We start from the raw sequence: 12,032 nt of genomic DNA, 5'->3' as shown, positions 1-12,032 counted from the left end.
GCATGACCCTGCCTTCCAGCAGCCAGAGCCTCCACACCTGGCTGAGGTGGCTTTTACCAAGAACTGGTACAGTGGACCCTCAAGTTACGACCACCCTGATGTACAAACAACTTGGGTTATGGCCAGAATTTTAGTTTTAACTTATGACCAGCCTTGAGTTACCACCCAAATGCCGGCTGCTTGTGCTTCCAGATGGTCTCAGATACAGATTTAACCGCTACAGAGTTCTGGAAGGAACACCACAGCATCCTCTCCTGTGTGGAGTTGAGAAGCCCTGGGCCAGGGTTTCTCTAAGGACACTGAGATCTGCCTGTGTGCAGGAGAGAGATTTTGAAGGCTTTGTAGAGGAGCCTGAGCCTCAATTGACCAAGCTGAGTTACAACCTGCCCTGGGGAACAAATTGAGTTTGTAAGTCAAGGGTCCACTGTGCATGAACAGCATTGGGAGAGTGAAGGTCTGTCTCCTCAAGTCCCATCTGATCACAGAGGCAATTGCAGAGCCACAGCCGCCCCGCCAGTCCCCAGAAGTTAGCAGCATAGATCAGCCACTGGGCATGCTCAGGACTGTGGAGAAGCAGGGGAGCAAGATGTTTCCTCTCCTCCGTATCTGGGCTGGAATGCTGGAGGCTGGATTATGTCTGGCAGCTGACTCTGATGCCCGTAGGGCCATGGTGCTAGTTTCCAAGGGCTAGTGTCCCCAGACAGAGCAAATTATCATCTTTAAGATCAGACTCACAGCCCAGCGTGGTGGCACATGCCTACAATCCCGGCACTCAGAAGGCTGAGGCAGGGCCCCAGGTTTAGCTCAGTGGTTCCGCCCCCTGCCTGCCCCCCCCCCGCCCCGCCAAAGAAAAGGCTGAGGCAGGAGTATCGCTGTGAATTCAAGGTCAGCCTGAACTGCATAGTGAGACCCTGTCTCAAAGAGCAAAATAAAATACAGTAAGTCACATAAGGTCACTTCTGCCATCTTCCATCAGTTGAGGCAGTTGCCAAAGGCATTCAAGATCCAGAGTAGGGAAGGTAAACGATCGCTTGGAGGGGCAGGGCCCACATTACATTAAGAAGGGCACACAGGTTGGACGTGCTCGGTGCGGCCAGATTTGGAACACACAGAACCAGGAGCTGCTTCCTGAAGCAGAGGAGAGCAGCCACGCAGCGTCACGGATGGCAGGGGAAACCGAGCAGGGCGGGATGTCGTGTGAGCCCTGGTCCAGCTGTCCCTCCAGCTCGCTCACCTGTGCAGACTGTTTGCTCCATTTACTGAGTAAAACGTATCAGAGGGCTGGGGATGGAGCTCAGTGGCGCCACACCTGCCTTGTCAGCACCAGGTCCTGAGTTTGATTCCCGGTAGCAAAAAAAATTTAACAACTGTGTATCTCTGGAGATGAGATTGATTTTGGGGCTGGGGATGTAGCTCAGGGACACCGCGCCTGCTTGGCAAGCACAGGGTCCTGAGTTCGATCTCCAGTACCAAAAAATAGATTATTGGGAGGGCCAGAGGGGTAGCTCAGCAGTAGTTTGTGCTTAGCATGGATGAGGCCCGGAGTTCAATCGCCAGTGCTGCAATGTGCTGCAGCAGTCAGGGAGCAGTTTCCGACACAGGCAGCCGAAAGACCCCTAAACGAGGTTTGGAAGCCACTCACTCCTCAGGCTGCGCTCTGGGCTCTGGTGTCACCGCTCTGGACCCGTGGAAGGACCCGTGTGCCTCTGACCTGGGCTCTGCACACCCGAGCACCAGCACAAGACTGCTGGGCCCTTCAGAAGGCGAGACCGAGGACAGTGGATTTCTGTCTGATTTGGTTGCCACCAGCCAGATCAGCCCCTCGGCCAGAGGACAGCAGTGTGTCTGCTCAGCAGCCTTGGGAAGCATGGGGGTTGTTTGTGTTCAGGATCTGCACCCAGGACCCAGAATGCCCATCCGTTGGGGCGCTGACCCCGGAGAAGAGTGGCCACGTGGCTGGCATCCGTCTTCACCGGGCACAGACAACCCTGGCTTCACAACAACCAGCCAGGAAGTCTCGTCCCCTCGTGACAAAGGAGGAAACTGAGGCGGGAAAGGGCCAGCACCCACAATCCCCAGCCAGGAAGCTGAGAGCCAGAACTGGGGATGGTGGGACTGAAGCTGTTGAGGAGTCGGGCAGTCTGCTGTGGCCAACAGGAAGGGGCGGGGCTTGGCCTGGGGAGGTCGAGGCGGGGAAGACGCCTCTGCTGCCAGCTCCGGGGGTGGCGCTCGGCCTCCCGTTAGACATGAGTCACACTCCCCTCCTGCTGTCCCCTCCCTCCGCCTGGGGCGCAGGCTGCCTCGGCCTCTGTCGTCCCTGTGAGCGCGCGTGGCCCGGAGTCAGGGCACCCGGGAGGCACTCCGGTGGCGAGGGCCTGGTGCCTTTGGAGGGGGCCCGCGGTGGCCGTGGCGGCCCAGGCAGTCACACTGGCGGAGGTCCCAGGCGCCCAGGAAGTGGAGGGACTGGGTCCTGGCCGAGCCCCAGCTCCTCCCCGAGGCTGCCCTCCTCCCTGCCCAGCGCATCCGGCTGAACTTCCCGACCTGCTGCCCCTCTCCGCTCAGAGCCACCCACAGGGCCTTCTGTTGTTTGCACCCCTGCTGCTCCGCCCCACCGCCCCAGGGGACCGTGCTCTCCGAAGGGTCTGGAGGGAGGCTTCCCAGAAGTGGGGTGCAGCCTGCTCCGGGCCTGCGTCAGAGCTGCTGGGGACGACAGGCAGGATGTGATTGCCGTCGCAGGGTGTGACAGCGGCCCGCCCACCAGCACGTGATCATTGTTCCCTGTCCCCCGCCCCTGCTGAAGCAGCGCTCTCCCGCTCTCCCCTCCCGAAGTGCAGAGCCTCCGTGCCTGCCAGCCCTAAAATAGCATCGCACCCCGCCCAGGCACGAGCGGAGCTCCAGGAAAGGAGCTCTCGTTGCCAGCAACCTGTCCCGTTGGGGAGGAGGCCTCTCCCGGGTCCCTCTGCCCACGTGGGGAGGGGAAGCCTGGGGCAGATCCCGGGCCTCGCCTTGCAGACCCGGGCTCCTCGCCCCTTCCTCTTCCCCAGGGAGGCTTGGGCCCAGCCAATGGGGAGCCCTGCCGGGGGCTGCAGGAGGAGGCTGCTGTGGCCTTGGTCCCGCCCACCGTCAGAAAGCCCGCGCGCCTTCCCCGCCCCCTTCAGCCCGGCCGCACGGTGTCCAGCAGCAGAGACCCGAGGGGCTGGCGACTCACAGTGACAGCCGCATGAGGGCCCTGAGTGCCGGTCAGAGCTTGTCTGGGCGTCATGGACTCGGCCTGAGTCTCTGTCACAGTTCTCTGTGTCATTGATTCCATAACCATCATTTTAGGGGAAAAAAAGAGAAGAAATACCTGGCAGGTTTCTCGAAACACTAATTCAATGATGCGTCCTTACTTCACAAACATTACAACATGGAAAATATATGCACTGTGGTAAAATGTGATGAGTTGGAGAAAGTGTTCTGGATATATTTTTAAGTTTTAAAGAAGTGGGTTAGAAGCCGGGTGTGGTGGTGCACGCCTGTGATCCTGGTACTCAGGAGGCTGAGGCAGAAGGATCACAAAAGGTCACAGAGCAGGAGCCCCCAAGATGGGACGCAGAAGCTGTCCAGATGAACAGGGTGCTAGGGAGCTGGTAGCAGGAGCCTGGGGTCCCAGGGCCTGGCCCCTGCCCTGGAAGCTGGCTCTGTGTCCCCATGCGCGGTGGCAGGATGGCCCCCCTGCACAGGACGGGGACACGGGTGGGTCCCTCAGCCTGAGCGGCCTGAGCTCCTCTGTCCTAACTCCCAGCCGGGGCCTTGGGTGCCTGGTGATGTCACAGGCTCAGTGTTTGTGCCCAAATTCGGGGGGGGGCTCGCTCCTCCTCCAGAGCCCAACAGCCCCACTGGCTCAGCATGGCCCCAGCCAACGAGGCCACTTCGCTCCCTGGGGGGCACAGGGACCGCCCCAATTCTGCTGGACTGGGTTGTGGCCGGGTCACAATGGCTCTGGAATTGTGCGCCACACTGAGAGGTGAGCACTGTGCAGGGATCCCAAAGCCCCACACCCGACCTGACTCCTAGCAGCACCTCACTGTGGCCCATTCCGACTGGGCCCCTCCTCCTCCTCAGCCCATTCGGACACACCCAGAAATACAGCGCGCCCCCAGGCCAGCTGCCTGCCCCGTCTGGAGATGTCTGCCGGGCCTGCAGCCCCCACGGCCCCCAGGAAGCCCCTCTCGTTCGGAGGCCAAGCACGACACCGAGTGGCCGAGTGTCCTGCACCTTAAGTGGACAAGGCATTTCCAGTTTATGGAGGTTTCAACTTGGGATGGGTTTATCGGGACATAACCCTGTCCTGTGTCCAGGAGCATCTGAAATCACTGATACTGGCTTTGTTAAGCAGCAGTTAGAGGGCTGGACATGGGAGCACATGCCTGTAATCCCAGCACTAGAGAGGCTGAGGCAGGAGGATCTCCAAGGGTTCAAGGCCAGCGTGGGCTACACAGTGAGACTATCTCAAGAGCAACACCAAAAAAGAAAGAAAGAGAGAAAGAAAGGGAGGAAGGAGAGGCAGTCCTGAGTTAGTCGGGACGCCCTATTCAATCACAGGAGTCCTTAGAGGTCAAAGGTCAAAGGCAGGAAGAAGGGCTGTAGCAACAGAGCCAGAGTTTGAGTGTGAATTTGAGCCATGATCTAGCCAGTGATCTGTGAGGGAGTCTGCCGATGGGCTCTGGGGAGAGGTTTTTCTGGTTCTTAAAACTGATGCTTCTCTTGCTAGATGCTGAGTGTGATGGCTGGAAGAGCTGCAGCCCCTTGAGCACACGAGGAGAGCCAGCCTGAGGCCAAGCAGACATAGCAAGGAGGCGGAGCGAACAGTCAGGCGGTGAGGGCTACTGTGAGGAAAGCCTGAGCGCCTCCTGAGCAGCCTCTTGTGGAACCGAGCACCACAGCTGGAGCAGCACCGGTGCATCCCCATCTCTGGCCCCTTGGTCACATGAGACAGACAAACCTCTGGGCGCTTGTAATTGTTAAATGTTGTAAATGTCTCTGTCCATCGCAGCCAAGGACCCTTCTCACTCCACCCCACAAACAGGACAGAATGGCTGGGCGCCGGGGCCCAGGGGACCCTCAGAACTGGGGGGAAGCAATGGGCTTTGTTTCATTCCTAGTTGCATCAACCACTCGTGCACAAAGGCTGGCCAGTCATCTCACGCACACAGCCTGCTGGGTCAGCCTGATGGGAGGAGGGACGGGCAGTGACAGGAAGGAAGACATCGACTCAGTGGCAGCGCAGGAGCGGCCCCAAAGCCAGCAGAAGCCTGACCAAAGACAGCCAGGAGCCGAGTCGGCGAGGTTCTGCAGCGGCACCCGGGCCCCAAACACAGCCGCCAGATGAGTGACCAGGCCCAGCGCCCCTGCATTCGGGAAATGTTGTCAGCACACGTGTGTGGTCCCCGTGCCCGAATCCTCTGTCCCCATCTGCTCGCCTGAAGTCGGTCCCGAGGACCGAGGAGCCTCCACCCCGTCTCTCCCCTCCAGGGATTTTTGCTCTGGGATAAGGGAATATTAAAAACATTTTTGGAAAATTCCACTTCACAAGCATTCTGGTAAAACCATAGTTATACACAGCCAGTCGTAGCTGCCAGATGAGGTATTCCATGAGTTGGAGAAAGGAATATCGTGCCACGATCTTTACAGAAGAAATGAGGTCTGTTTGGGAGAAGTATTGCAAACACGTATGTAGCAAGTCAGAATGGCCATGAACAAACTTTTTTTTGGTACTGGGGTTGAAGCCAGAGCTTTGAAATGAGCTACCTATATCCACACTCCTATTTATTTATTTTTAGGGGAGGATCTCTATGAGTCACTGAGTTGTCCTGGCTGGCCTTGAACTCTGGATCCTCCTGCCTCAGCCTCCTGGAGTGCAGGGATGACAAGTGTACACTCCCATGCCGGCCTCAGCAAACACTTAAGCACCAGCTGTGTCCCGGCATCCAGCCATCTAACCCTAGGAATCCAAAATGACAAAAAAATACCAGACTGGTTCGCTGCCGGGTCTCGAGGCTCCTAAGGAACTTTCGAGGCCTCCCTCCGCGGTGCCCCGTCTGGGCCAGTCCCAACCCAGCCGACTCCAGCTGCTCTGTGCCGTGTTGTCAGCTGTGAAAGGAGGACAGCGTGTGGCAGTGTCGCGCCTGGGATGATGGGGTGCTGCCACCACCATGGGATGCTCTGACTGCTCCTGGGGACCCTCGTGGTGACAGGTCGTGACGACCAGGTGTCCTTGTGCCATCCTTGCTGAGGGAACGTGGAGCCAGGCAAGTACACACACGTGTGCACACAAACGTACACTCGCAGGCAGAGGTAGGAGGTGCTTGATTGGCATCACAGGCGCATCAGGGCGCGTGGGGCAGTGCTCCCCCGCATGGCGTGCGGTGCTGCCGTCTGTACCCCGAGTCTGTGAGCCTGGCTGGGGTCAGAGCACGGACATGGGACACGGCTAGAGTTGCAGCCGCCACTGGCTCGGGCACCTGCTAGGCTGCTGAGTGGTACTGCACTGCTCTCGGGCCTCATCTGAAGCAGGTTCTTCCTCCTGCTCTGCTCCCCAGTGCCTCCCCCCTCTTCTCCTCCTCCTCCATCTCCTCCTCCCCCTCCTCCTGGTGCTGGGCATGGGGTCCAGGGCCCCGCTCCTGCTAGGCACGTTCTCCACCTCTGGCCCCAGCCCTCAGGCCCACAGCAGGTGCTTCTGGACTCCACTTCACCGAGGGCAACACAGGGCCCCCCGGATGGGTCAGCTTCGAGCCAGGGCCGAGGCTGCTGGACACAGACACACAGAGGCGGTGGCAGGCGAGGGCAGAGGCAGAGCCCGGGGTGGTGCTTCGTCACAAAGAGAAGCTGAAGAACGTTGGCCCCACTGGAACCCGGTGGAACCTTGGGGTGGGTCTCACTCAGAGCCTGCCGACATCCAGACCTGCCTAGGGGCCTGCAGATCCATACAGAACAGGCTGGTGTCACCTTAAACCAGCGTGTGACAGTCATGTGTCCACGGCAGCCACCACAGCCTGCTTCGTGTGGACAGAAGTTCGGGTCTCTGGTTGCTGCAGGCCTGGCCTCCCCTACTGTCCTCCCAAAGGCCTCTTGTCTGGCAGGCTCTGGTTTAATTAATGTGTCTAATTAAGGTGGGGTTCAGAAGCAAACACCTTGTCAGGGTGAACTCCAGGTGGGCAGGATCCATAAATAGCAGCTGGAACCCTGGGCCACTTCCTTTACAACCTGGGTGTAGGGAAAGGTCCTCTAACCACGGTCACCATCCAGATAAAGAAAAGATCAGTATATTTAAAAACATAAAATAAATTGCCTCATGGTACAAATGCCGTGAACAAGTTCCAAAGGCAATTGACAAACAGGGAAAATCACAGTCAAAGGGCTAATATCCCTAATATGTAATGAACTCATAAACATTGAGGGAAATAAAGACCAAAAACCTGACAAAAATGAGGAGGAAAAGAACAAGCCAAGTAGTACATGCCTTTGCTCTCAGCCACTCAGGAGGCTGAGGCAAGAAGTTCCAAGCTTGAGGCTAGCCTAGGCAATAGTGAGACCATCTAAAAATAAAGATAAAAATAACAAATAAAATTCAGGGCTGGAGATGTAGCTTAGTGAGTGGTCGGGGGTTTGATCCCCATTATTGCCAGAAAAAAGACTACAACAAAAAACCAGGGCAGTTTATAGAAAAAGATACAAAATTCCATCCCTGTCTGGTTGTCCACCCTGCCTGCAACTCTGACTCTGGTGAGGGAGCTCCCGGAAGATACAGAGGATTCTGCTGTCTGCAATTTGTGTAGTGGACACAGGCCACTTCCAGATATTGACCCACCTAGGAGCCCGAAGGTTTTGCAGTCCACAGGACACGCAAACATTACTCACATCAGAGTCTTGGGATGGCTTTAGGAGGCACTTGCGGACATGTTTTGAAGCAATCACGGTTTTACTGTGATAGGCACCAGCTTCTGGGTGTCTGCTCGAAGCCGGGAGGCTAGGCTGGGCTCCGAGGTATTTGTTTAAAGTGAAACCTTCGGGTGTTATTACCCCGGTCACCCCAACAATACAACCTCCCCTGGAACCCTGCCCTCCCACACGCATGTCTGAGTGTGCCTCACGGGTGCACAATTCCAACACGACCCAGACGGCAGTGGGCCAACTCACTCTGAGGGGCCTGGGAAGCCATCCAGCTCCTCCGTCTTCGGGGCTCTGAAACAAGATACTTCTTGAACCCCAGCAAGATCCAGAGAGCAGATCTGGTTTCAGCGAGGCGAAGAGCAGCCAGGGGGCAACAGGACGGCCCCTGGGAAGCAAGTGTCCCAGGGCAGCCACAACCTGTGTACCCGATGTGCGGGGTTCTGAAGTAGGTCCTGGCCCACCTGAGCCCTGGCAAAGCATGAGGTAGGAGGGTGTCATCAACACAGAATGACATGCAGGGCGCATTAGTGAGAAATCAGAGTGGCAGCCGGAAGTGGTGGTGCACGCCTGTAATCCCAGCACTCTAGGAGGCCGAGGCAGGAGCAGCATTGTGAGTTCGAGGCCAGCTTGTACTACATAGTAAGACCCTATCTCAAAAAATCAATGCTCTCTTTACAAGTAGCAAACATTGCTTCATAAACAGTCAAAACTACACAATAACTTAGATATGCATGCTTATTTACTTAATCTCCAATTTACTCACTTGAAAGTACTCCAGAAAGAAAATGTGTGTGTGTGTGTGTGTGTGTGTGTGTGTGTGTGTGTGTAGTGTGTGTGTGTGCGCACGCCAGGGGTAGAGAAGAGCAAGAGATGAAACAGAAATGGCAAACTGTCATCTTGCCGGGCACAGCGGCACACAGCTGTATGAGGAGCCAGAGGCCCGAGGGATCGAATCCAGAAGTTCAAGACCAGCCTGGGCCACACAGTGAGACCCCACCTCTAAAAGCAGGTCACTTCTGTCAGCACCAGCCCACGGGTGTAAGGACTCACCTGGCGGATGCAAAATCAGGTTCCACGTTGCCTGGTCCACAAGGAGCCTGGCTCCTTCCCCGGGCCGGGCTTAGGCCTCTCCACATGGGAACAAGTGCCCAGGGCGTGACAACAGGGAGACATTGCATCTATCCAATGCCTGACACCCCAGGAGCAGGTCTGGGGGACAAGGCCAGGGCTGGGCATCACTCGGGACCTCAGGTGGGCTTTGTCAGCAGCCACAGTCAGGGAAGGCTGGCACCAAGGGGCACCTTTGGAGCTACAGTGTGCAGGGCTATCTACCAAATGACATGCTGCCTTTGTGATTTCATCCTGGGAGGGGCAGGGTTGGGGGCAATTGACTGAGGTTGAATGCACGTTCCAAGGGGGCCGTGGGGTCCCAGGGGCTGTCGGGACAGGAGGCCTGTCTGGTGTCCAGGGGCCCACATTGGGGGCGCTGGGTCCTGGGCTCTTCTCAATCACAGGGAGGGAAGCAGTGCACGGGTGAGGGAAGGACGAATCCCAGCCAGAGACCACTCGTGCCCTGACCGTGTGCCCTGCGGCTTCTGTGTCTGAGGACCCTCATCTTAAGTGCTACGGGGCCTCCACATTCCTCCCCCTGGGCCTGGTTCTGAAGGAGATCGAAAAGCAAGGGCAGCCGGCCACCCCCTCCCACAGCCCAGTGAGTCAGGTCACCAATTCAGACACGAGGCTAAACCAGGCCTGTGATCACACCTTTGGTGTAAAATCACCCGTTTGGAGAATCTGTGGTAAACCCTAGGTTTCCATTACTCTCTCAAAACTAACGTGTGCTCCGTGCAGCCCCACGGAAGGGACAGCCCCCTTTCCTTAACCACACAGGCCGCATACCGCCTGCCTGGTCTTGCTGCAGCTCATGTGCCCTCCCTTCTGACCTGGCCTGGGCCTCGGGTGCTCCGCCAGCCCCCGCTTGGGGATCCAAGGCCTTGAGAACTGGGCAGGCCGTGTGCCCAGCAGGGGGAGATGCTCTGCCCCGCTGGCTGTGGGCTCACCTTGTGTCTTGACCAGAGGCAAGGAGGGAAAGGTTACTGGGTTCAGAGCCTCCGGCCAGATGTAGAGGCTACTGGAATGGCTGGAAAAACACCGTGTCCACCCTCCTCTGAGAGACAGGGACAGAGCTGGGGGAATGGGGCGTCTCAGGGTGCAGTCCCGGCTGTGGGTCTCACTGGCCCCATTTGGGTCCAGTCCTGTAGGGCAGGGATTTACTATCTGTAGAGAACTGATTCAAGTGCACCACTCAAGTGCAGCCACGCTTGGGGTGGGGAAGTGACACCGCACTGGTTTCCTGTGATTGCCCTGCTGGGTGACCACAAAGGGCAGGGGTCTGAAAACAGACAACACATCCTCTCCGGTCCTGTGGGCCAAGCCAAGCTGTGGGTAGGCCGGGCTCCTCGCAAGGAAGGCCGTGGGGAGGATCCCTCCCCCGTCTTTGGCTCTGCGTGGCTCCAGTTTCTGCCTCTGAATTCACAGGACCTTCTCCCCAAATCTTTGTGGGTTCTTCTGACTCGTGTGTGGACAGCCTTATTGAACGTGGGGGCTGCCTCACCCAGTATGAGTTCATCTTGCCTCTCACCTTAACTGTACCTGCAAAGCCCCATTTCCCAAAAAGACTGTATTCCGAGGCTCCAAGTGAACATGAAATTTGGGGGGACACTATTCATTGTAGGGTAATGTTCAGTACCACAGCAAGAGGTAGCAGAAAGGCGGTGAGGAGCTGGGCTGCCCGATCCCTGCCTCCTTCGGCTCGGGCCTCCGCTCTCCCAGGAGTGAGGGTATCCGCCTAGCATCTCTGACCTCCACTGCCAGCTGGCCGGCTGGGCTCCTGGCTCCCTTTCACAGATTTGGAAACTGAGGTGCAGAGCGGTTGAGCGAATGGCCCAGGTCGCACCGCTGGTGGGAGGGACCTGGAATCCAGGTGTGGTGGCACTGCTGGGCCATAGTAGGTTCTAAGATCTTTCCATTCCTTTAGTCAACAGGAAGCAGAGGGGTCCCTAACTGTCTAGCCCGCGGTCTTTTGCGCCTGGGAGCTCAGATTTTGGAGGATGGCCGATCCGTACCCAGGAATCACAGGAGAAGGAGGCCCCAGAGGACAGGATAGCTCGGTTACTGACGCAAAGTACCCTGTGCCCAGGGTCGGTGGGGACGACCCTCCTGGGCTCCTGCTGCTCCCCAGCGAGCGCGCCAAAAGCACTGGAGCAATGCGCCCCGGGGTGCGGGCAGGGGCGGCAAGCACGCTCCCAGCTCCCCAGCGAGGTGGGAGGCGATGATGCTCCCTGCGGGGGCCAGGTACCCTGGACCGCACCCTGGAGGACGAACAGCTCCTGAGCCGTCCCAGAGCCCGGTCTGGCCCCGGGACACCAAGGACGCCTTCCAGGAACGAAGGGAGGCAAGTTGCCTGCCCCCGCGCCTTAGTTTCCCCATTCTGAGTGGAGGATGCTAGTGCGGGGCTCCCCTGGCCCGACCGCAGCGGGCGCAAACGCCAGGCCCTCTGCGAGCTCACCGCCTTCTTGCTGCCGGCGCTCACTATTACCCTCAGTTTCCCCGGGAGGACCGGGGGTTCCGAGAGGCCAAGCGATTAGCCCAAGGTCACACAGCCCAGTGGGGACAGAGGGAAGGTAGGAACTGCAGGCCCCGGAGCCTCGCTCCATCCGCTCTTCCAAGCCCGCCGCCGCCCCTCCGGCTTCGTGCTGGGGAATAAAGCAGTGAGGCCGGGCTCCCGGCTTCGCCCAGAAAAGAAGGATCCGCGAACATCTGCGGGAACAAAAGCGACCAGAAATCCGCCCCGGGTTTTCCGCTTCGCCGACCTCCGCCGACCAATCCGGGCGCGCCGAACCCCGGGGGGGCGGGGAGGGGCGGGTCCGGCTTGATCGACAGCCTCCTTCGGAGGCGTGGTCGTAGCACGGGCGAATCAGCTGGTGGGGCCCGAACAATCCCCGGCCGCGGACGCGTCTCTCGGCCAATCAGCATGGGGGGCGGGCCCCACCGGCCTGGGCTGTCGCGAGAGGCGGCCGCCCCGCCCACTTGTGCTGGCC

The sequence above is a fragment of the Heterocephalus glaber genome, unplaced genomic scaffold (assembly GCF_053883595.1).
Source record: "Heterocephalus glaber isolate CG9 unplaced genomic scaffold, H.glaber_assembly_v1.0 deba00000071, whole genome shotgun sequence".
Classification (NCBI taxonomy): Eukaryota; Metazoa; Chordata; class Mammalia; order Rodentia; family Bathyergidae; genus Heterocephalus; species Heterocephalus glaber.
The sequence above is the reverse complement of the archived record's forward strand: the minus strand, read 5'-3'. Positions refer to the sequence as shown.